This window comes from Capsicum annuum, chromosome 9 (assembly GCF_002878395.1).
Source record: "Capsicum annuum cultivar UCD-10X-F1 chromosome 9, UCD10Xv1.1, whole genome shotgun sequence".
In the NCBI taxonomy this organism is placed as follows: Eukaryota; Viridiplantae; Streptophyta; class Magnoliopsida; order Solanales; family Solanaceae; genus Capsicum; species Capsicum annuum.
Window position 1 is genome coordinate 208,329,937 of NC_061119.1, and position 27,736 is coordinate 208,357,672.

Consider the following 27,736-nt stretch of genomic DNA (forward strand, 5'->3'; position numbering starts at 1 on the left):
AGGAAGCAATCATCACATACACTTTACAACATAATTATCAGCAGCAGGAGAAATACAAAAAAACAAGAGACTATCCTAGTTTAAAAAATGCAATCCAATTTATAACATCAAAGAAAATGAAACAGCTAGCTTATAGAGGCTCAGATTTGCTGTTTTAGATAAACCAAAAGAGGAGCAACACCAACATGGCTGCAGACACCAGTTTGCTATTGAAATCCATAACCGGGTCGCCCTGCAAATATATGGGACCTATTATTCTCGATGCCAGAATTAAACATAGTCCAGAAAGAAAGGAAGCAATCATCACAGCCCCTTTACAACATAATTATTAGCAGCAGTAGAAGCACAAAAAAACGAGAGACTGTCCTAGTTTAAAAAATGCAATCCAATTTATAACATCAAAGAGAATGAAACAACCAGCTTCTGAAGGCTTAGATTTGCTGTTTAGAATAAACCAAAAGAGGAGCAACACCACCATGGCCACAGACACTAGTTTGCTATTCAAACCAATAAACAGGTCACCATGCCAATATATGGGACGTGCTATTCTCGATGCCAGAATTGAACATAGTCCAGAAAGCAAGAAAGCAATCATCACAGCCCCTTTACAACATAATTATCATCATCAGCAAAAGCACCAAAAAACAAGAGACTGAAACAACCTAGGGGATATTAAAGCTCATTGAAATAGCTTGTAGAACTTTCCTTTGGACAAGTTTAGTGGAGGTTTCAAATTGTCGTGACCCGAATCGGGGCCCTGGCCATAACGAGTATTCTGAACCATGAGGCCCGAAACACCCCTATCTATCTGGTAATCTTGCACACAATTCATATGATAAAAGAAATGTAAAAGATACACAATATAATGAAAACATGGTCAAGAATCATGCGAAAGTAATAATGGGGAATAATGTCCCACAATCTCAATACAACATCTCTATAACGTCTGTGAAATCTCTACTACATGACTAAAACAAATGTCTATCTGAAAAATGGGGCAAGGCCCTCAGTAGACCCAAAACTAATAAATGATAAATTAAACGGCAGACATCAGGCCTTCCAAAATATAGAAGGCTCACCACTTGATTCTGCGATCTGTCGGAAGGAATCTACTGGTTATCTGGACCCCTAGATTGTGCCTCCGAAATTGGGAGGGGAGGGGGTCAATACAAAAGTACTGGTATGCAGAGAAATCAAAACAGAAATATAATATTTTTACACAATATAGGTGAGAGCCATTATAAAGCAGTTTCATATCAAATTATTTGAAAAAACATGGGCATAGTGTAATAGTTTTCAATACCAATGTAATGCGATTGAGCTGGGTGGAATACCCTACAATTGTAATTCCACGTCTAGGTGGAATCTGCCTCTGGTGCTCAGCGGCCAAGCCTGCAATCCAAGTAGCCGCCAGGATTTGGAGCCGGTATACCCCCTATGTGAGTACACCGCAGGGAATCCCCCTATGTGAGATGTCCCAATTATTTTTTTATCCTCCCATGTAGGATACAATAGCATATGACCCGCATCAGCAACTATGGTTTCTAGCGATGAGCCCTTTCACTTAAATGCCTTCTTCGGGCATCCACTTTTCTCATGAAAATTAACGCATTTAAACTTTGTTCAAATCAAGGTCTGACTCCCTAACTTTCAACTAATGATAACCCAAATGAAGGTCTAATTTTGAAAAACACTTGGCACCCTGAAGCTGGTAAAAAATGTCATCAATCCTAGGAAAAGGATATTTATTTTTAATCGTAACCTTATTCAGCTGACGGTAGTCTGTGCACATACAAAGGGAACCATCTTTCTTTCACATGAAAAGTACAGGCGCGCCCCAAGGAGACACACTGGGGCATATAAAACCCTTATCTAGGAGATCTTCTAACTGTTCTTTCAATTTTTTTAGTTCTGCAGGAGCCATTCTATATAGCCGAATAGAAATAGGATGAGTGTCTGGCAACACATCAATACCAAACTCAATCTCCATATCAGGTGGTATTCCTGGGAGATTATTTCGAAAGACTTCTGGGAATTCTTTTACTACGGGAACAGATTGAAGAGGAAGACTCTCGGCATTGGAGTCCTTAACTCAGATAAAGTGGTACAAGAAACCTTTAAAAATAAGTTTGCGGGCTCTGAGATAGGATATAAAATGCCCTCTGGGTGCTAAAGAATGTCCTTCCCACTCTATCACTAGTTCCTTTGGGAAAGAAAAAGTGACCTTTCGAGTCCTACAATCTAATGTGGCATAGCACAAATGGAGCCAATCCATTCGTAAAATAGCACCAAAAGCAACCATATTTAACTCTATAAGATCTGCTAGCGTATCCCGGCTACCAACAGTCACAACATAACCCCTGTACACCTTCCTAGAAACAATAAAATCCCCCACCGGGTTGGAAAAAGAAAAGGGTTTAGAAATCACACTGGGCTCAAACCCGAAACCAACAAACATATAAGGGGTCACATAGGATAAAGTAGACCCAGGATCAAGTAACATATAAACATCACGGGAAAAGATTTGTAACGTACTATTAATAACATCTGGGGAAACTTCTACCTCCTGGCGGTTGGTCAAAGCATATAACCGGTTGTGACTGTTCCCGACAGCTGAAGTGGCACCTTTATGAGGAGGAGCTGTGAACTCAGCTTGGGGCTTAGTCCCCCCTACATTTCCTCCAGCAGAAGGGCAATATTTCGAAAGGTGGCCACAAGTATAACAATTCCTCCCCTAAAAATAACACCTCCCTGAGTGATTCTTCCCACAAGTCTCGTACCGTGGATGAGTACGACGCTGTTAGGCCACACTGCCCTTTGACTAAGTATCTAGGGCTTTGAATCCATGAGGAGTCTAAAAACTCTGCGATTGTCTGTCTCCTTGTGGTCTTTCTTTCTCACTTGTTTTTGAAATTTTCTTTTTCTTCTCTTCTATCTGCTGTATATAAACGGTCAGCCGAGCAAAGTCTAGCTCCTTATTTAACATTGCCTCTGGCACTCAAGCACTAGGTTATCAGAAAGGCCAGATGCAAATTTCCTCATCCGAGCTCTCATATTACTAGTCAACTCTGGGGCATAGAGGGCTAGTTTATTAAAATTCAAAGTGTACTCCTGGACACTCATACTGCCCTTCTTCAGATTCATAAACTCTTCCGCTTTGGCCTCCCTCAACTCCAGATGAAAGAATCGATCAAGGAAATCTTCCACATATTTGCCCCATATTATGTGCTCAATACTCTCATTTTTTGCATTCTCCCAGTCGGCATACCACTGATTTGCAATATCCTTGAACTAATAAGTTGCTAGTTCCACCCCTTCAATCTCATCCACATGCATTACCTTGAAAGATCTTTTCCATCTCATCCATAAACTCTTGTGGATCTTCCTCCACCTTGGAGCCAGTGAACTTAGGTGGGTTGATCTTCATGAAATGTCCGACCCTAGTAGCCTCAGATGCAACAAATGTAGACCCAACATCTTTCGATTGTTGAGCCTGGTTAGCTATTAACTGTGTCAATATATGAATAGACCATCTGAATTTTGCATTTGAAATATCTCCCTGAGTAGTTGGGGGACGATTGACATTAGTCCGCGGAGCTTGAGGTGGACTGGTTGGGACTGGAGGGAATCCCAGAGTAGGCACAAGTTCTGGAGTGTGAGCTCTGTTATGGGTCCGCATCCCATGGGTGGGACGGACCTCATTTGCCTGAGCATTCTGTTCGATGATACGATGTAGAGGCATAACTGTGTTTCTGAAATACAAGAGATCATTGTTTAGGGGATAGTTTAGACTCTGAAGCATGAACTAAATCAAAAAGAAGGGAAACATTTCCTAAATGCCTAGAAGCCTCCTGCTTATAAGTGTGGCACGCTACACACCCATAAATAGGACTATTACCTGATGCAATTTTGCAGACACCTTGGGACCATGAACCGTGCTTTGATACCAAGTTTGTCATGACCCGAACTGGGGCCTTGGCCGTGACGAGTATTCCAAACCATGAGGCCCAAAATACCCCTATCTGTCTGGTAATCAAGAACACAATTCATATGATAAAAGAAATACGGAAGATACACAATATAATAGAAACATGGTCAAGAATCATGCGAAAGTAATAATGGAGAATAATGTCCCACAATCTCAACACAACATCTCTATAATGTCTGCGAAATAACTGCTACATGACTAAAATAAATGTCTATCTAAAAACTGGGACAAGGCCCCCAGTAGACCCAAAACTAATAAATGATAAATTAAATTGCAGACATCAGGCCTTTCGAAATATAGAAGGCTCACAACTTGATTCTGCGATCTTTCGGAAGGAATCTACTGGTTGTCTGGACTCCTAGACTGTGCCTCCGAACCTGGGAGGGAAGGGGGTCAATACAAAAGTACTGGTACGTAGAGAAATCAAAATAGAAATAAAATATTTTTACATAATATAGGTGAGAGCCATTATAAAGCAGTTTCATATCAAATTATCTGAAAACACATGGGCATAATGTAATAGTTTTCAATACCAATGTAATGGGATTGAGCTAGGTGGAATACCCTACAATTGTAATTCCACGACAAGGTGGAATCCGCCTCTGGTGCTCGACATCGAAGCCTCCAATTCAAGTACCTGCTAGGATTTGGAGCCAGTATACCCCCCATGTGAGTACATCGTAGGAATCCCCCCATGTGAGATGTCCCAATTATTTTATTATCCTCCCATGTAGGATACAATATCATATGAACCACATTGGCAACTCCAGTTTGCAGCGATAAGTCCTTTCACTCAAACGCCTTCTTTGGACATCCACCTTTCTCATAAAAATTAATGCATTTAAACTTTGTTCAAATCAATCACATGTCATACTCTGTAGGGTATCGTCATACCCGACTTGAAAGTCATCAGTATCATATCATTCTCTTCATTCAATCATCATATGGAATATATTTCAACATGAACAAAAACAACCCTCTCTTTGCAAGTCAAAAACCTTATCCAAATCATGACATTTTAAGGACATTTCAAGACATGCATTTCAAGATGATTTCAAATGATTCATATCATGTGAAAACTTAAAACAATATCATATCAAGAGATGGGTTCGATGTAAATCAGGATCTCAATTTATCATCATTATGAAACACATGTATATCCATATATAATATATCAAGTCACATTGAAATTAGGCCTAAAGACCAAATCAATATCATAAAACGTTTAAAACATAATCAGATTCATAATTTTAAAACCCTCATTTTGAAAACATGAATGTTTAAAGCCCATGAGATTTTTAAGATAACCCCATGTACCTCTATATGCGAAGATTATAGGTGCTTCTTGAAGCCTATGTTCTGGGGATTCCAAATATGCAATTAGTTTCTAAAACCCCCAGTTGAATCTTGAGTTACTTGGGTTTTTATTTTGAAACCCTAAGGAGGATCCTTGAGAACTTTTGATGAATGAAGGTGTATTTTGGGGTCTTTGGAACTGAATTTCGTGTTTAGGGCTAAGTAAGGGTGGAAAGGGACCATTTTGCCCCAAAACCGGAGTGTTTAAGTCACTTGAAACCTTTACATAGGTGCCGCCTATGCTATCGCCTATGTTTACATAGGCGTCGCATAGGCTATCGCCTATGTTTACATAGGTGCTGCCTAGGCTATCACCTATGTTTACATAGGCGTTGCTTATGCTTTCCAGTGGCCATGTTCGATTGGTTAGGCGATGCATATTACTTTGAAAGGCCATAAATTTTTGCTCGGGTGCTGGATTTTAGCAAAATTGGTATCGTTAGAAAGCTTACTCAGAAACCTATTATTTTACTCATAGTAGGCTTTCTAATTCGATATATACAAAGAGTCATGGTCGATAGAAGTTGACACAAATTATAATGTCCACTTAAGCTTAATCGATCGAAGTAGTTTTCAACTCGTCCTTGAGTCAAATGACCCCTATGGTCTAAATTCAAGCTTGAATGGATTCACATGTTACACAAATAATTAACATGCTGTATTGGAATAGGATTTAAGGCTTCGGAATTTATCAACACATCAGAATTATGGTCTATATTGTAGCCAGAAATGCGGGGCGTTACACAAATAGGGCCCTAGTTTCATGGGAGAAAATATGCCAAGCAAGGGCAGCAGGAGGCCTCAATGTCTTGAATAAGTACAGGTGGAACAAAGCTACTGTGATGAAATAGTTTTAGGCCCTAGCGAACAAGAAAGATTGCCTATGGGTTAAATGGGTACATATATGTTATATGAAGCATGAAACAATTGATAGAGTTACCAGGTTCCTCAGAATGCTACGTGGGTCATCAGGAAAATATTTGAAACTAGGAAACTCCTCAGCACTCTGAATACTCTGAATGGTGATGTTGGTACCAGGTTGCAAACAATGGTGAGCAGAGATAAATTCATGATAAAAAAGATGTACAATACATTAACACCTATGGAGAATGAAACAGTCAACTTATGGAGGCTCAAATTTGCTGTTTTAGAATAAATCAAAAGAGGAGAAACACCAACATGGCTGTAGACACCAGTTTCCTATTCAAAACCATAACCGGGTCGCCCTGCCAATATATGAGACGTGTTATTCTGGATGCCATAATTGAACATAGTCCAGAAAATAAGGAAGCAATCATCATAGCCACTTTACAACATAATTATCAGCAGCAGTAGAAGCACAAAAAAATAAGAGACTATCCTAGTTTAAAAAATGCAATCCAATTTAAAACATCAAAGAGAATCAAACTACCAGCTTATGGAGGGCTCAGATTTTCTGTTTTAGAATAAACCAAAAGAGGAGCAACACCAACATAGTTGAAGACACTAGTTTTCTATTCAAAGCCATAAATAGTTTGCCATGCCAATATATGGGACATGCTATTCTCGATGCCAGAATTGAACATAGTCCATAAAAGAAATAAGCAATCATCACAGCCCCTTTACAACATAATTATAAGCAGCAGCAGAAGATACAAATTTGACAATAACAACAAATTATTACTCAATGTATCATGTGTAAATGGACAAAGAGGTTGGACAAGAATAGTACCAGTTTTTTTTGGTGGGTAGAGAAACTCATCGAACCTCCGGTGTGCAGCGGTCCACCCATTTTAGAGGCTCTATTTTCATTTCCTCATTCCCTCTTCTCCTTAAATTCAGGAGTGTCCCATAATATCAAGAACTGAGTTCACACTTTATCATTCAACCAACCAGGTTTTATCAATTTCCTCTGGGCCTCATACAAGTGTTCTTTGACCCGTTGAGTTGCTTTCAACCTAAAAATACGGTCTATTTCATTATCATGACAATCATTCCATGTACACTTTGTCTGCAAAATAGTTTAATATAAAGTCATAAAATGAGTTAATGGAAACAATGGAAAAACTAACTTTAGGCAATGAGATTCATAGCTTATAAAACTACTTATACCATAAATTGTTTCCATATGACAATTCTAATTTCCCATGGAATCTCTGAGCAAATATTCCACGGCTTTGTGAAAAATGGTTTAATTGCTTCTATAACCATATGCCCGGTGGCATATGTTGGAATGAACCTGCAATAAGAATATATTAAACCACCATCTTAGGTTTTGAAAATTATGGAAAATTTAAGTGTTACTTACCCACTACGATAAGGGATGATTCATAGCCTTTAAACATTGTCATATTCTAATACATCTTTAAATTACAAATTTTGAGAAACAGGTATTGTAGCATTAGGTGTTGGTGCACTATCAATGGATGGCGATATTGGTGTGTTAGGAACTCCAACTCTTAATCCACAAAGGCTTGGTACGGATGACGTTGAAGGCACTGATGAAGAGATACTATGAAAACTATTTTGACATGAAGAGGTGCGTAACTAGTTAGACGGTGGAGGAATGAAAAATGCATTTGGTAGTGAAATAGTGCATCTAAGAGGGGGAGGAATATTTAAAGTAACCGGTTGAGGAGTTGTGGTAACAGGTGGTGGTGCTTCTTTCTTACTTTTCTTATGTCGTCCATTAACATTACCTTTTGAGGCCATTGATTTTCTTTACTATCCACCTGAAAAAGAAGGAACAGCCAAATTTAAGAATAGTTATGTTTGTTACAAGGTAGGCAGATATATACTTTAAATACTTAGGCCGGAAGTTCTTACCAAGACTTTAGATTGTCGTTTCTACCACCGAGTTCTTGCCTGCACCATAAAGTGTTTTGACATGATATAGATATGGAAAGTGAATCGAGAAATTCTTACTAAAAGGGAAACAAATAGAATATCGAACGAATGAAACAAAACTATAGCAAGTGTTTATACAAAATAATTTTTTTACCTCTACACATATAAAATGGATAGTTCTTTCCTGTAGTACCAATTGAATAAAACAGACAACACACAAATACTATAAAAATTCATCATTGCTATTTAATCTAACAACCTGCATGTTCTTACTGGCACTACAAATGTTAACAAAAAAAGACAGTATAGTGTCAAGTAAAATAACAAAAAGTAGCAACTAAAATACAATTCAAGACCATGTTACTACACACTACTATTAATAACAACTCAATCTTCATCGCTTGTTTCATAGTCATTCATCAATTCTTCCTCATTACTTGACTCATATTCATCCATCGATTCTTCCTCATCACTTGTTTCATTTTTATCAAGTAAATCCTCCTTGCTTATGTAATTTTTATCAGTTAGATCTTTCTCGTCATTTCCCCAGATGTTCCTTCTCCATAATCATTAATATTCAATCTAAGTTCAGAAGGATCAAATTTTTCATACAGGCCTTCGCTATTTTGCAAATCACCTGCTAATTGATCATCCACCCTTTCTTCAATAGTTGAAATATCATTCTGATATGTTACGTCTAATGTATCCTCTACTTCAACTCTACCCACAAGCTTTGTTTTTATAACTACCTGCTATGCAGATTTATTCTTACACAAAGGATAAGGAGCGTAATACACTTGCTTCACATTTTGTGCAATGATAAATGGATCATACAGTCCATACTCTCTTGTACGCTTAATTTCAATTATTTTGTACTGAGGGTGCACCTTTGTACCTAACCTAGGTGTAGGATCATACCACCTTCACCGAAAGAGAACCAACTTTTTCTTTGGCCAACTAACATGATAATCAATTTCTAAAATCTCCTGAAGCACATCATAATAATCAACACCGCCATCAACTTTCACCCAAACCCCATTATTGTTGGTTTCTTGCCCCTAGATAACTCTTTTATATGAAATATGTACCCTTTGACAGAGTACTTAGAAGACTTTATGACTTTAGTAGCAGGTCCCAAAGCTATATCATGTAAAAATTAGCCATTTGGGTCATAATTAAGCGGATTATGAACCTAAAAAAAAGTTCAAGTAGAGTTAGAATTTAACTATACATAAGACTGAACAAAAGTGTAAATTGTGTTAAATAATTAAGTTGCACTTACATATTCTCTAAAACACGCTGAAAACAAAGGATAAACAACAACATTCTCGTGTAAAGCCACGAAGTAGCTGTCTGACAAAGTTATGACTTTCATTAGTTAAAGCTTATATAGTCCTTGAATGATTATCGTTAATATAAATATACTCACTTATAAAAATGCAAGACCTCGAGACAATTTAATAATACATGTGTTGTAGCTGATTTAAGCTCCACCTCATTCAAATACCGAAGTGGACCAACTTTCGGACTTCCTTTACCTGGTTGATTAAATATTGAAAATGGTGGTGCTGAAAGATCTCTATTGTCTCCATCATCATGACTATTACGTCGATTTCTCAGACATGGTACATCATGGTCAAAATAATATGAACAAAAATATGAGATCTCCTTAGCCAAATAAGCTGCACATATTGATCCCTCAATTCGAGATCTATTTTTTATGGCCCGCTTACATTTGCCAATAGTCCTGCATAGTATGATATTTTTGATGAAATAATATTCAATAATGACACATGAAAGTAAATGTTAAAAGTGAATACCTCTCAAAAGGATACATCCATCTACACTGAACAGGCCCTCCAAGTCGTGCCTTACACACAAGGTAAATTGGAAGATGCTCCATAACATCCAAAAAACCAGGAGGAAAAATCTTTGCCATCTTGTTTAAGCTTACGCGAATGTTGATATCCATCAAAGATAGGTTCTCCTTCCTTAATATGTTAGAGCATAATTCTTTGAAAAATAAGCTTATCTCTATTATGGGCTTCCATATTCTATCGGGCAATGCACTGAATGCAATAGGCATCAGTGACTCCATGAAAATGTGATAGTCATGGCTCTTTATAGAGGTCAACTTCCCTTCTTTCATGTCAACGCACCTTGATAAATTTGATGCATATCCATCTGGCATTCTCAAATTCTTAACCCAATCACAAATCACTCTTCTATCCTCCAAAGTGAATGTGTAACTGACCTTGGTCTTCTGAATCTTATTGATTAAGTATTTCATGTACAACTCACTGCACTGACAATACTCCTTTAAGTCCATCCTAGCCTTCAAGTTATCTTTTATTTTGTTACTTACATCCATCAAAGTATTAAACAAGTTTTCAAAGAAGTTTTTCTCAATATGCAAGGGATCCAGATTATGAGGCAAAAAATTATCCTTCCAGTAATCAAACTCCCAAAAAATACTTTGTTTAGTCCAGTTATATGTAACACCATAACCAGGTATCCTAGATGGTAGAGACTCTATTACCTTAGGAAGATTCCTTACTCTATCCCAAACTTTTTGTCGCGATAAAATTGGCAGTGGCTCCTCAAAATCAATGTCGCGATAAAATTGGCGTTGGCTCCTCAAAATTAATCTTATTCTTTATAAAATCACTGGTATTTTTCCTAAACTCATGTTGCATTAGAAAGAATCGATGGTGACAGTCAAACCATGAGTTTTTACCCCCATGTTTCAAAGTGAATGCTTTTGTGTCTTCCATACAACAAGGGTAAGCTAACTTGCCCATGGTCGACCACCTAGACATCATTCTATAAGCAGGAAAGTCATTTGTAGTCCACATCAAAATAACATGTAATCTAAAGTTCTATTTCATTGATACATCATATGCTTCCACCCTTCATGCCACAATAAGTTCAACTCATCAATCAATGGGTACAGATATACATCGATCATAACTTTTGGATTGCGAGGACCCAAAATAATGCAAGTCAGAAATATATTTAGACTTTTCATACAAAATTTAGGCGAGAGATTATAAGGAGTCACAAACACTGGCCAACATGAATATGGTGTAGCTGAGATAGAAAAAGGAGTGAATCCATCAGTAGATAATCCCAACCTAATGTTTCTTGGTAATGCTTCAATGCTTCTACATCTGACAGGTGACATAAAACACCAGGTGGTATTTTATTTTTATAGTGACATCTCATGTGAGGAGCAGAGCTCATTGATGCATACAACCTTTTTAACCGTGGTATAAGGGGTAAGTAATGCATCAATTTCACAGGAACCTTCTTCCCTTTGGCATGTGTGACTTCCTTAGAGAGAGGCTGGTTACAAAATTTGTAATGTTCTAAATTTGCATCTTTCTTATAGAATAACATGCAACCTTTCTTGCAACAGTGAATTCTCTCTGATGAAAGTCCTAACTTATAAACCAACTTCTTGTTTTGTAGAAATCTTTGGGTAAGTCAAGTTCATTTGGATTAGGTTTATTCATAAGTCCAATGATAGAATTCGTGCCCTCTTGATAAATAGAATAATCTGAATTAATACTCAGTAACCGAACGACAACAGATAACTTGGAATGCATTGATCCTTCATACAATGGATGACTAGCTTCCTCCAACTATTCATAAAAATGCTTAGCCTCATCACTTTGTTCATTTTGAGCCCCTGAATGTGTCCCAAAAGCATCCTGACCATCTCACTATATCGTGAACTTTCAACATTATTCTCTCTTATTGAACTTTCAACATAATTCTGAAAAGAAAAATCATTAGCATCACTACTCTCTCCATGAGCTGTCCATATAGTATAATTCACCATAAAACCCTTCTTATAAAGATGTAATGTAAAATCATCTGGACTCAATAACTTCCAACACTTGCAATTCCAACAAGGACACCTAATTTTTGCTTCAGCAAAAAAATCATCAAGTGTCATTGCTTTAGCAATAAATCCAGCTACCCCAGCTTTATATTCCGTCCTCAACCCCGCACAGTTAGGATAAGTTCTATTATACATCCATGTATGATCTTCATTTTCCATCTACACAAGAACGCCAAACAATAATAACAGAGAAGATAAACAAAAATGAGAGAACCAAAACAATAACAGAAGAAAAAAAGAACAACAATATAGTTTTCATACATTTCATGGCTTAAAGTTCTATTAGTTTTCAATGCTTCACTTAGTTACAATAGTTATTTATGAAAAATTTTCAACATTTATTATTCTACCACAGTTCTTTCTAGCTGGTAGTTCTTCTTAATCATATCAAGCAAAGAACAATATAAGAGAAACAGAAAGCAGAACAAACTAGCAAGTGAATCTCATAGATCTTAAACATATATACTCAAATTTTCAGACGAAAAGGCTGAAACTAGCAACTACGCCTCAATCCCAAGCATGTTTACATCAACTATATGAATGTTCATGGATAAACTATATCTCCGACTAAAATGGTCGAAAGTAAATATGTTATAATTTATTTAAATAATTATTTCATATTCATATAATTGTCACATTATATATTTAGTTCCGACTATAGTAGTCCAAATATATATTTCCCGCAATTTTCCGCCAAATATTCTAATGTTTTTAGTCACAAATAGTGTCGGAATAATATTTTGTAAAAAATAAATTAAAAAAATTAATGTTTCCGACTGAAGTAGTCGAAAAATTCTGACTACTTTTATTCAGACAGAAATTTCAATCGGAAAATAGTGAAATTCTGGTAGTGGGGGATACAAGTAATGTAAAAGATCAAGAGTCCAACCATGAAAACAAAATGCCTCTTAGTTAGAAAAATAACGAAACTACAAGGTGAAAATATGAAGGGAAGTTTGCAAAGAAACTTGAACATAACGAGAGCAACAAGATGTGAATAACAAAAGAAATAAGCAACAACCAGATGTCAACAACAATGCTAGTGAATAGAAATAGGCCACACACGACTTCACTAGACTTCAAGATGAACAACAAAAGAAACAATCTATAACAAGAGAAACAAGATGTTGACAACAATGCTAGTGAATCGAAATAGGCCACACGCGGCTTCACTAGACTTCAAGATGAATAACAAAAGAAACAAGCAACAACAAGAGTAAAAAGATGTCGACAACAATGCTAGTGAGTTAAAATAGGCCACACACAGCTTCACTAGATTTCAAGATGAACAACAAAAAAATAAGCAACAACAAGAGCAACAAGTATATGCAAGCGTTGACACAACAAACTAAAAATAACATTGTATCAACAAGATAGGCATGTGAACTCAACAATAGGAACTAACATAATCTAAAGTCTACTTCCTATATGTCAAGAACAACTTACGAACAATGAATCCATATGCTTTGTACTATTTCTGTTGAGATTCACAAAAAATATAGACTACATGACTTGTAAAACACAATTAGTTGATAATTACAGGGTTATGAGCTTAACAGACACGTTAGTGAGGATACTTACAAATTATAATATTACCAGCTCATTATATGAGAAATAATTACAAGTAATAGACACGCTAATCACTTACGATGCACAGAAGTCAACTCCTCTAGGTTTGGGAAGTTGTAAAAAGCCGCGAGAATGTAAATCAATAGCAAAAAACTATCTGTCTTCATTACAGTCAGTTTTTTCAACTGAAAAATTAGCGATCTTAAGACAAGACATTCTTTACAGAAAACATCTCAAAATAAAATAAGGCATTTAACCAAAGTAAAGGCATACAATCGATAATTCAAAGCACAAAGTAAAACCTAAAGACATTGTGCATCTAGGATCTGCATATCAAACAAAGGTACTAAAAATAGACCACGTACATAAACTCTTGTAGAAAATGGAACAAATTTTTACCTCGAATCAATGACAATATGAGTGAAGATCAGAAATTCTATTGAAATTGACCTTCAATACCTCCGCTCATTGAAATTGACCTTCAATACCGTTGTTCACCACCGTCGTTGCCACTCCACCGTTGTCAATTTTTGTGAGAGAACGCTGTTATCACTCCACCTTCACTTAGAGAGACAGATCTCTTAGAGTGAGAGAGAAAGATGGCGAAGAGTGAGAGATAGAATAAGAAAAGTCTCTGTGATGTGTTTAGGGTATATTTTATTTAACATTCTGACTACTTCGGTCGAAAATTATTTATTATATTTAATTATTTAATTTTTTCGACCACTATAGTCGAAAATATATATGATATTTTAAATTATTTATTTTTATCGACTAAATCGATCAGTTAAATAATAATATATCTATACATTTAATAATATATTTATTTAATTATATATATTTTCAACTACAGTAGTAAGAATACATATTTAATAACTTTTTAAAATAATTATTTAAGTTTTGATTAAGGGTATAATATATATTTAATAATATCTTCATTTCATTATTTACATTTCTGACTACTTTAGTCGGAAATAATAATTATTCATTTTTATGTAAGGGTCTTATTATACATTTAATAATTTAAATATTTATATTTTCAACTAAATTAGTTGGAAATACATATTTAAAAATTTATTTAAATAATTATTTAAGTTTTGTATAAGGGTATAATATACATTTAATAATATCTTTGTTTAATTATTTATATTTCCGACTACAGTAGTCGGAAATAAATATTAATATTTTATTTAAATAATTATTTAATTTTTATATAAAGGTTGGACTATCCATTTAATAATATATTTATTTAATTACTTATACATTCTAACTGAAGTAGTCGGAAATAAATATTAATATTTTATTTAAATAATTATTTAATTTTTATATAAAGGTTTGAATATCCATTTAATAATATATTTATTTAATTATTTATACATTCCGACTGAAGTAGTCGGAAATAAATATTTCATAATTTATTTAAATACTTATTATATTTCTGTGCAAGGGTCTGATTATATATCTAGTAATCTATCTATTTAATTATTTTTATTTCCAACTACAGTTGTCGGAATATACATTTTCCGCAATTTCTTGCCAAATATTCTGACGCTTTTAGTCACAAATAGTGTTGGAATAATATTTTGTAAAAAATAAATTTAAAAAAGTAATGTTTCTGATCAAAGTAGTCAAAAAATTCCGACTACTTTTATTCAGTCGGAAAATAGTGAAATTTTGGTAGTGACATGTTATGAATTGTTCTATTTCATATTGAGAAGCTTAAGATAAATGTATTTACAATTGTTTAAGGACTTGATATTGGTTGTGAATTGAAGAGAGGGTGTTGTCTTGTTTTTTAGTGTTAAAGATGATTATTGAAATAATTGCATGATTTTCTACAAAGTAATTAACCACCACATGTTTAAGAATTAAAAGAGAGAATCATTGCCAAAGTTTTCATGCATTTCGAAATACAACCTTTTTTGTACTATTTGAATGATTTGGTGGTCCAAACATTATGTTTTGAATGAAAAGACTGTAACACAATTTTGTATGGCTTATCCGACTTGCAAGTCTTGGTATGACGATACAAAATCGTACAAATGCCATAATAGACTCAGTCTAGACTAAACCACCAAAAGTTTTTAGATATTAGACCACTTTTCAGAAAGATGCATGATTTAAAATGTTAAAAATGAGCTTAAAAAGAGTTAGATGATTACCCGAAGAAGGCATGAGTGTAAGGGATTATCATTGCAAATCAAGTTTTGTCAACTCGGATGATATTATTGGCTAACGCCGATGTATACTTGTCCTAGAGATACTAGTATACCAGACTAGTATGTAGGACGCCTATCCTTGTGGCAAACTTGGATGTAGGGGCTTGACCAACGAGTTAATGGTAAGCCCATATAGCCCGTAGGTACTAGACTTGTAGGGTGTACCATCTAGCTCAGAAGTAAGATAAAGAGTGAGTCAGGATTTTAAAGAATTGTTTTAAAGTCTTTTAAGTATGCCCATGTGTTTTCATATATCATATGTAAAATGTTTAATGAATTGCCGTCAACTTCTGCTATCGCGCCAACTCCCAGTCCTCTAGTTGATCAGAGGTTCTAAAATTTTTAGCCTAATAATGGATCAGGAGTGTATGGTACTCAGTCCTAAGAAAGTGTAGCCCGGTCATTCAGCCAATACCTTCTGTGTAATTCATCCGAGAAGAACCTCCCAGGGAAATGTCAGTATGGTACATTTTGGGAATGGATTGGATCTATTCGCATTATACCATGTTAGACTGCAGAACCAAAAAAGTTACTTTTTTATTTCCAAATGAGCTAGTGATAGAATGAGAGGGGTATTTCTTAGCAGCTAAGGGGAAGTTCATATCTTATCTTAGAGCCCAAAAACTTATATTGAAGGATTGTTTGTATCATCTTATTTAGGTCAAGGATTCCAATAATAAAAGACCTTCCCTCCGGTCTATCCCTGTAGTTAATCTATTCCTAAAAGATTTCTTGAATGATCTCCAGGGGATACCACCTGACAGGAAGATAGATTTTGGTATTGACTTGTTGTCGGACACTTGTCCTATTTCTATTCTACCATACAGAATGGCTCCTGCAGAAGTGAAAGAGTTGAAAAAATAGTTAAAGGATTTTCTTAACAAGGGCTTTATCAGCCCTAGTATTTATTCTTGTGGTGTGCCTGTACTCTTCGTTTATAAGAAAGACGGCTCCTTCCATATGTGTATTGACTATCGTCAGCTAAATAAGGTCACTGCTACAAATAAATACCTTCTTCCTAGAATTAATGACCGTTTTGTCCAATTACAGGGTGCAAAATATTTCTAAAAATTAGACATTAATTATGGTTATCATCAGATGAAGGTTAGGGAGGCTAACATTCCTAAAATAGCTTTCCAAACCCGGTATTGCCACTATGAATTCCTAGTTATGTACTTCGAACTGACTAATGCCCCTGCAACTTTTATGGACCAAATGAATAGGATGTTTCGTCAGTTTCTAGATTTGTTCATCATAGTTTTTATTGACGACATCTTGGTTTACTCTAAGATTCAGAAGGATCATCTCAATCACCTCCGAACCATCCTTCAGACCCTCAGAGATCATGAGTTGTATGCGAAGTTTTCTAAGTGTGAATTCTATCTTAGCACTATTGCTTTTCTGGGGTATATTATTTCTAGTAAGGGGATTAAGGTTGACCCCCTAAAGGTTGAGGCAGTGAGAAAATGTCCTAGACCCACGATTCCAACCAATATCTGGAGCTTCTTGTGTTTGGTAGGGTATTGTAGAAGGTTTGTAGAGAGTTTTTCCTCCATAGCTGCTCCACTTACTAAATTGACTTAGAAGAAAGTAAAATTCTTGTGGTTCGACTCTTGTGAGAATAGTTTTGAGAAACTGAAAGATAAGTTGACTAACTCACCAGTTTTGACTCTTCCTGATAGTATAGAGGGTTTTGTTGTGTACTGTGATATGTCCCAGGTAGGACTTGGGTGTGTTCTTATGTAGCATGGCAATGTGGTGGCTTATGCATCTAGGCAGTTAAAGGTGCATGAAAAGAATAATCCCACCTAAGACTTAGATTTAGCTGTTGTGGTGTTTGGACTTAACATCTGGCGGTATTATCTTCATGTTTGCATGTAGATATATTTACTGATAAAAAAGGTTTGTAGTATGTTTTCATACAGAAAGAAATGAATATCAGGAAGAGGCATTGGTTAGAACTATTGAAGGATTATGACATAAGCCTGCATTATTATCTGAGCAAGGCTAATGTGGTAGCCGATGCCCTTAACAGGTTGTCAATGGGTAGTCTTTCTCATGTTGAGGAAGGAAAGAGGGAGATGGTGAAGGATATTGACCATCTTGAAAATTTGGGAGTTCGACTTCTAGATTTCAAAGATGGGGGAGTAATTATTTATGAGATAGCAAAGTCCTCCATATGTGCAGAAGTTAAAGAAAAGTAGGCCGAAGACCCTATTTTGATGCAGATTAAGAAAGATATCGGGCAACAAAAGGTGATGGCGTTTGAAATTAGAGGTGATGGGATCTTGAGATATCAAGGTAGGCTATGTGTACCGAATGCGGATGGATTGTGAGAGTACTGCTTTCCACCCTTAGATTGATAGGCAAGCTGAACACACCATTCAGACCCAGGAGGATATGTTGAGGTCTTGTGTGATTGATTTTAAAGGTAGTTGGGTGGATCATTTTCCATTGATAAAATTTGCCTATAACGATATTTACCATTCGAGTATTCAGATGAATCCTTTTGAAGCACTTTATGGAAGGAGATGTAGGTTATCAATTGGGTGGTATAAGGTGAGTGAAACCCAGTTGGGCCTGACCTTTTTCATCAGGCGATGGACAAGGTGAAGGTTATTAGGGAGCGACTTAAGACTAAGGTGAAGGTTATTAGGGAGCGACTTAAGACTGCTCAGAGTCACCAGAAGTCTTATGCCGATGTTAGAATGAAAGATTTAGAATTTGAGGTAATGATTGGGTTTTTCTAAAGCTCTGCCCCATGAAGGGATTTATGCGATTTTGAAGGAAAGGGAAGTTTAGTCCTTGTTATATAGGACCATATCAGATTTTGATAAAGATATGTGGGGTTGCTTATGAGTTAGATTTGCCTGCAAGTCTGGCTTCCATACAATCAGTATTCCATGTGTCCATGTTGAGAAAGTGCATTGGAGATCATTCCCTAGTGTTTCCTGTAGAAGAGATCAATGTGAAAGATTCCTATTAATATGAGGAAGAACCCATTGCCATTATAGATCTCTAAGTTCGGAAACTGAGAAGTAAGTAGATAGCTTCGGTTAAGATGTTATGGAAGAATCAAAAAGAGGAGGAAACTACTTGGGAATCAGAGGATAATATGCAAAATAGATACCCAAACCTCTTTGAGATGGTGGATGATGACATAGAAGGTATGAATCATTTACTAATCTCATTATATTTTCCTTAATGTTCTTGAAATCATGCTTATCTGCGTTTCAAGACATCATTCAAGGACGAATAATCCAAAGGGGAGATAATGTAAAACCCTGTAGTTTTATCAACTTGATACCATTCTTAGTAGCATGCTTAAAGAGATACAAACCTAAAACTTTTCTAAGTGTTTAAAAGGACTTAGTCTTATTTTAAGATCCTGAACTTCAATGATCCTTAAATCGCTCTTTCTAACCTCAAGACGTAGATTTTTGAGTTAATTCATATGTAGGGATGTAAGGGGAATGTCTCAGGGAAGTTTCTGAATTTTCAAATGAGCATAAGAGCATATTTAGATCATTAAAATAGTATCACACCACAATATGCCCGGGTCGCCGGCTCTATTTTAGTGCTACGAAGCACGTGTTGTATGCTCCATTCCAGTACTCCATCGCCCGCGTCGCCCACACCATAGTGTGCTCTCATATTTTTCATTTTTGTTTCCGCATATTTGAAGGCAATCAGGTCATTTACCTCACCCAAAACCATCCAAAACACAAGATTGAAGCTCCAAAGAGCATTTGTTACATCATTATTCACTTATCCTCTCCAAGAAAACCCTAAACCGCCCGAATATCAACAATAAAGCTATTATGTTAAGATTTCCAAGAAACAAACCAAGATTATGGTTCTATCCTTTGAAATAAGTAATCTAAGGTACGTGGGGCTGTCCTAAAACTCTATGGGCATAATTTATTATTTTATTAAGCTTCTGAAAGCATATTATGAGGTTTATAACAGGGGTTTGAACACTTTTTTTGAATAGCCAAATCATGAAACTCTTTTCGATGATATACATATCATTTTGGCCTTGAGGCCTTCCCTTGAACTTAAATTTTGCTCGTGTATGTATAAGTATGCAGTTTTGGTTTTGAAATTCAAATTGAGAGCATCAATAACTAAACTCCCTCTTTTGTTATGGCCCTCTTGATTTTGCATGTTATGAATTGTTCAATTTCATAATGAGATGCACGAGATAAATGTTTTTAATATTCTTTAAGGACTTGATAATGGTTGTGAATTGAAGAAAGGGTGTTTTCTTGTTTGTAAGTATTAAATATGATTATTGATATAATTTCTTGATTTGCTATAATGTAATTGTCCACCACATGTTTAAGAATTAATAGAGAGAATCTTTACATAAGTTTTCATGTATTTTAAAATACAACTTCTCTTGTACTAGTTGAATGATTTTGTGGTCCAAACATTATGTTTTGAATGAAAAGACTATAAAATGATTTTGTATGGCTTATCCAACTTACAAGTATTGGTATGACGATACCAAATCAGACAAATACCATAATAGACTTAGACAGACAAGACCACAGAAAGTTTTCAGACATTAGAGCACTTTTCAGAAAGACTCATAATTTAAAATGTCAAAAATGGGTTCAAAGAGAGTTAGATGGTGACCCGAAGAAGGCGTGAGTGTAAGGTCTCATCTCTGGAAATCAAGTTTTCCCGATTCGGGTGATATAATTGGATAATGCCAATTTATACTTGTCCTTGAGACACTGGTATATGATACTAGAATGTGGGACCCCTATCCTTACGGCAAATTTGGATGTAGGGGCTTGGCCAACGTGTTAATGGCAGACCCATATAGCCCATGGGTGTTAGACTTATAGGGTGGACCATATAGCTCAAAAGTAAGATAAAGAGTGAGTCATGATTTTAAAGAATCGATTCAAAGTCTTTTAAGTATGCCCATGTGTTTTCATAAATCGTATGTAAAATGTTTAATGAATTGCCCTCAAGTATGTTGTCTAAAAGAATGCTATTTTGGAATGCTTTGCATACCAGTACGTCTGTATTGACCCCTATATTTCAAGATCTAAGGATCATCCCCAGGATCCCGCTAAGCAGTAGATTTATAAGACCCCACAAAATTCTTAGCTTAACTCAGTCCTTTAAGCTTGTTACGGAGTCCCAGACTTTGAAAATTTTAGCTAAGTATTCAGACTTAGTGTTATTTTAGCCTTCAAAAGTTGGTAATATTATTTTGCGATCTTTACATCCATTAAATATTGATATTTAAGTTAATTTATGATAAAAAATATTCATACGTGTTCTCAGATAAGTCTTAGATTTTTTAGACTATGTTTGAATCACCTTTGGAATCCTAAACCTGTGAATCAACGCGATCTCGGTTGGCCGCGTCGACTATTCCATTGAAAATTATTCTCCCCAGCTCCAGTGTCACATTCAAGTGAATCAATGTGGACTTGATGCGGCATGTTGGCCATCGCGTCAATGAAATAATGTGGTGCATCGGTCTGCGCGTCGATAGCATAATTTTAAGTTATTTAACGGCTGTGTCCTTAGGGGTATTTGGGTCTTTTTGCCATGCCCTTCTTGCCCCAAAACACAAAATTAAACCCTTTGGAGAGAAAAATTCATTCATATTCACAGAAAGCTCTCAAGAACAAACCCTAGGAGAATTAAATTCAAAATCAAGATCCAAGAATTCACCATCCTTCTGAAAGAATTTAACAACCAAGGTATGTGAAGTGTTCATCCAAGGGTTCCTTCCACCCTTAGAGTCCAAGAAACTATTTTTAACTTCAAGTGTATGGATTTCATGAATTTAATGTTGGGTTTGATTATAATCATGTTTATAATGGTCAATTGGGATTCTAATCAATGTTTTATGATAAGTTTCATGTGGGATTAATTGATATGTATGTAATATCATATGAATCCATGTTGAACTCTTGAAATTGTGAAGTTGGAGTTAAATTGTTTAATGTTATGTACATGTATCATGCTTATTAAGTTCTTGATGAATTGCTTATGTGTAGCAATAAAAGAAGGAAAATCATGTCATGCCAGCTTATGTACGAATTGTATCATGCAAGTGTTTGATAAAATGCCTCCATGAATGAGTTGTGAAGAAGTTCACATGATTATGCCTTTCAAGACTATGTTATGATTTAATTTCATGCTATCGAGTCCTGAGGATATTTAATATCCGACAATTCAGGTGTGTACTTAGAGCCAGTGTCAGTTACAAGATAATCTCAGTTATTTCACAATCAGTAGTTCTCTTAGTCAGTCATGGGACTCAGGAAAACTCAGTAGACTCAGTACTAATCCAGTCTAGTTCAGTATTCAGTTTGAACCACAGTAAACTTATTTAGTGGTATTCCATCAGTCAACAGAACTCAATTAACTCAGTAACAGTTCAGTAGAGCCTTATATGAGCTAGGATATCAGTTCAGTGTCTATTCAGTTGGGAGTAGGATTCAGCACCGAGAAAACCTAGGGATAGGGGCGCACCCATTAGATAGGACTGGGTCCCTAGAAGCAGTCCGTAAGTTCCAAAACTATGTAGCCAGCGTAGGTTTGAGATGTCACCCATTAGATAGGATTGTTATACTCAGGGATCACTCGCTAGTTAGGACTGATCTTAGGGTCCACCCGCTAAACTAGGAATGACCCCACAACCAGTTGTCTTTACCCTCGGCACGGTACTGACACCATTCCAACTGGGGCTACAGGTTGGACCCCAATCTATTTAAAAAGGGGCATATTGGTTAGATAATTACCTTTCATAGTCTCAATTTTAGATTCAGTCTCAGTATAGAATTCAGTTTAGTTCTATAGATTCAGGACTGTCAGACATAGTAACTCAGCTTAGTACGAAACTCAATATAGTTCCACCGAATCAAGATTTTCAGAGACAGTCATTTAGTTATCAATAATTCAATATCAGTATACTCAAATATCCGTAAGTACTTAGACTCAGTATTCAGTGTTATCATGATCTCAGTTACAGTCTACGTATTCATGCATGTTCTCTTATTTAGTCATACTCATGTAATTCAATTAGTATTGTTATTCCAACTACTCTTATTCAGCCGGAAATTTCAGTCGGAAAATAGTGAAATTTTGGTAGTGACATGTTATGAATTGTTCTATTTCATAATGAGAAGCTTAAGATAAATGTTTTTACAATTATTTAAGGACTTGATATTGGTTGTGAATAGAAGAGAGGGTGTTTTCTTGTTTTTAAGTGTTAAAGATGATTATTGAAATAATTACATGATTTTCTACAAAGTAATTAACCACCACATGTTTAAGAATTAAAAGAGAGAATCTTTGCCTAAGTTTTCATGTATTTCGAAATACAACCTCTTTTGTACTATTTGAATGATTTGGTGGTCCAAGCATTATGTTTTGAATGAAAAGACTGTAACATGATTTTGTATGGCTTATCCAACTTGCAAGTCTTGGTATGACGATACCAAATCAAACAAATTACATAATAGACTCAGACCAGACTAGACCACCAAAAGTTTTTAGACATTAGACCACTTTTCAGAAAGACATATGATTTAAAATGTTAAAAATGGGCTTAAAGAGAGTTAGGTGATTACCCGAAGAAGGCATGAGTGTAAGGGCTTATTACTGCAAATCGAGTTTTGTCGACTCGGGTGATATTATTGGCTAACGCCAATGTATACTTGTCCTAGAGACACTGGTATACCAGACTAGTGTGTAGGACGCCTATCCTTACGGCAAACTTGGATGCGGGGGCTTGACCGACGAGTTAATGGCGGACCCATATAGCCCGTCGGTACTAGACTTGTAGGGTGTACCATCTAGCTCAGAAGTAAGATAAAGATTGAGTCAGGATTTCAAAGAATTGTTTCAAAGTCTTTTAAGTATGCCCATGTGTTTTCATATATCATATGTAAAATGTTTAATGAATTGCCGTCAAGCATGTTGTATAAAAGAATTCTATTTTGGATTGCTCTGCATACCAATACATCTGTATTGACCCCTATATTTCATGATCTAAGGCTCAGTCCCGGGATCCAGCTAAGTTGTAGATTGATCCTATCAGAAGTCACAGTTAGTGAGCCTCCCTTACTTTGGAAGGCCAGGTTATGGAACCTTGTTATTTTATTTGGGTTTATGGTTCAATTAGGGGCCTTGTCCCAATTTCTAGAAAGATATTATTTTCGTGTTATTTGAGATGTCATAGACTAGTGTCATGAATCTTGAATTTTATAAACTTCATCTTGTATTTGTTCAGCTGAATTAAGAGAATGATTATGTTTCTAATTTGTTAAATTTCCATATTTCTTCATATTGTATGGACATTGTACATGATTGCCAAATAGAAAAAAGGGTGCTCAGGCCTTCACGGTTTGGGTTGCTTGTCATGGCCTGGGCCTTCGTTTTGGTTGTGACAAACTTGGTATCATAGCACGGTTCATGGTCTCAGGGTGTGTGCAAAATTGCATCGGGTATAGTCCTATTTAAGGATGTGTAGCGTGCCGCACTTATAAGTAGGAAGCTAAAAGGAGTTTAGGAATGTCTCTCTTCTTTCATGATTTAGTTCGTTCTACAGAGTCTGTATGTCCTCTAATCAATGATTTTCTATCTTTCAGAAAGTTATCATGCCTCATTGTAGATCCAACGAATAGAATACCCAAGCTGAGGATGTTCTCTCTACCTATGGGATGTAGACTCGTAATAGAGCTCGTACCCCAGAGGTTGCTGCTACTCAGGGAGTTCCTCCTATTCAGACAAGTCCACCTTGGGCTCCTCGATCTAGAGTCAAGTGTACTCAGAACACCCAGAGAGGTATCTAATATTGAGTTCCGACAGTCGGTGCATATGATAACTCAGTTAGTGGCTTCTCAAGCCCGTTAGTCTGAAGATTTAGGATTTATGATTGGTTCATCTAAGATTAAATGGGGTGGTCAATCCATGAGACTGAACCCCCCCATATTTCTGGGTATGAAGGTTGAGGAGGACCCACAAGGGTTCATCGATGAACTGGAGAAAATTTTTAGGGTTATGCATGCGAATGAGGTTGAAGGGGTTGAGCTGGCAGCCTACCAGTTGAAGGATGTGGCCAGTCAGAGGTATAATGAATGGGAGGATTCAAAGGGTAGCGATGCTGATCCTTCTGTGTGGGGTGAGTTTGTGGAAGCTTTTATGAACCATTTCTTTCCATAGGAATTGAGGGAATCAAAGGCTGAAGAATTTATGAACTTGAAACAAGAAAAAATAAGTGTCAAGGGGTATACATAGAAGTTCACCCATTTATCCCGTTATTCTTCATAATTAGCGGGTAACAAAAGAGTTCGGATTCGGAAGTTTTCATCCGGTCTCTCGAATGATCTAGTGTTGGAATGCAAAGGAGCAATGATGAATAGAGATATGGATTTCTCTAGATTATATTTTCATATGGAATAGGTTGAAAAGCAGAAGAAAGGTTAGCTGAGGTAAGAGAGAGACAGGCAAGATAAAAAAACTAGACCTACAGACTAGAATAATAGTCTGCACCAAGGTGGAAACAATTGGCATAATCAGGGGTCAAAGAAAATATATTGGAGTAATGCTCAGTCTTCGGCTAGCGCCCCAGCACCCAGACCTCTAGTTAATCAGCGGTTCTAAAATTTTCAGCCTAATAATGGATCAGGAGTGCAGGGTACTCAGTCCCAAGAAAGTGTGGCCTGGTCATCCAGGCAATACCCTCTGTGTAATTCGTCCGAGAAGAACCACCTAGGGATATGTTAGTATGGTACAGTTGTGGGTTATACTTATGGGCAGTTGGGTTATTTCAAGAGGGACTGCCCCACTGTTAGAGATAATGTTGTGGCCTCTAAGTCCCAAGCTAACTCCATAGCATCACCACCACCCAAGGGTACTATTTTAGCAACCAGAGGTAGTTGTAACTAATTATATGCTCTATCTAAACACCTGGATGCTGAGTATTTGCCATAGGTTGTGACGAGTACATTACAAATTTTCTCCCATAATGTCTATGTGTTGCTTGATCTAGGGTCTACCTTGTATTATGTGACCCCATATATGGACTTTAGTTTTGGTTTTGAGCCTGAAATCATTTCAGAACCTTAATGTGCTTGAAATTGTGCTTATCTGTGTTTTGAGACATCATTTGAGGGCGAATAATCCCAAGGGGAGATAATGTAAAACCCCGTAGTATTATCAACTTGATACCATACTTAGTAGCATTCTTAAAGAGCTACCAACCTAAAACTTTTCTAAGTGTTTAAAAGGACTTAGTCATATTTTAAGATCCTGAACTTCAATGATCCTTAAATCGCTCTTTCTAACCTCAAGACGTAGATTTTTGAGTTAATTCATATTTAGGGATGTAAGGGGCATGTCTCGGGGAAGTTTCTAGATTTTCAAATGAGCGTAAGAGCATGTTTCGATCATTAAAATAGTAGCACGCCGCGATATGCCCGTGTCGCGCGCTCTATTTTAGTGCTATGGAGCACGCATTGCACGCTCCATTCCTATGCTCCATAGCTAGTGTTGCCCATACCATAGTATTCTCTCATATTTTCCAATTTTTGTTTCCACATATTTAAGGGCAATTAGGTCATTTACCTCACCCAAAACCACCCAAAACACAAGATTGAAGCCGCAAAGAGCATTTGTTACATCATTATTCACTTATCCTCTCCAATAAAACCCTAAACCCCCCAAATATCAACAATAAAGCTCTTAAGTCATGATTTCCAAGAAACAAATCAAGATTATGGTTCTATCCTTTGAACTAAGTAATCTAAGGTACGTGGGGCTATCCTAAAACTCTATGGGCATAATTTATTATTTTACTAAGCTTTTGAAAGCATATTGTGAGGTTTATAACAAGGGTTTGAACAATTGTTTTGAATAGCCAAATCATGAAACTCTTTTCAATGATATATATATCATTTTATCCTTGAGGCCTTCCCTTGAACTTGAATTTTGCTCGTGTATGTATAAGTATACAGTTTTGGTTTTGAAATTCGAATTGAGAGCATCAATAACTAAACTCCCTCTTTTGTTATGGCCCTCTTGATTTTACATGTTATGAATTGCTCAATTTCATATTGAGATGCATGAGATTAATGTTTTTACTATTGTTTAAGGACTTGATAATGGTTGTGAATTGAAGAAAGGGTGTTTTCTTGTTCATAAGTATTAAACATGATTATTGATATAATTTCTTGATTTGCTATAATGTAATTGTCCACCACATGTTTAAGAATTAATAGAGAGAATCTTTGCATAAGTTTTCATGTATTTCGAAATACAACTTCTCTTGTACTATTTGAATGATTTGGTGGTCCAACCATTATGTTTTGAAGGAAAAGACCATAACATGATTTTGTATAGATTATCCGACTTATAAGTCTTGGTATGACGATACCAAATCGAAAAAATACCATAATCGATTTAGACAAACTAGACCACGGAAATTTTTTAGATATTAGACCACTTTCAGAAAGACGCATAATTTAAAATGTAAAAAATGGGTTTAAAAAAAGTTAGATGGTGACCCAAAGAAGGGGTGAGTGTAAGGGATCATCTTTGGAAATCATGTTTTTCCGATTTGGGTGATATAATTGGCTAACACCAATGTATACTTGTCCTTGAGACACTGGTATACTAGACTAGTATGTAGGACCCCTATCGTTGCGGCAAATTTGGATGAGGGGGCTTGGCCGACGAGTTAATGGCAGAACCATATAGCCTGTGGGTGTTAGACTTGTAGGGTGTACCATACAACTCAAAAGTAAGATAAAGAGTGAGTCATGATTTCAAAGAATCATTTCAAAGTCTTTTAAGTACGCCCATGTGTTTTCATATATCGTATGTAAAATTTTT

At 36.2% G+C, this 27,736-nt stretch overlaps 1 pseudogene; it reads left to right on the forward strand.

The window, feature by feature from the left end:
• The first annotated feature begins 24,844 nt into the window (after positions 1–24,844).
• LOC107841183 overlaps positions 24,845–27,736 on the forward strand; it is a 64,968-nt pseudogene continuing 62,076 nt past the window's right edge.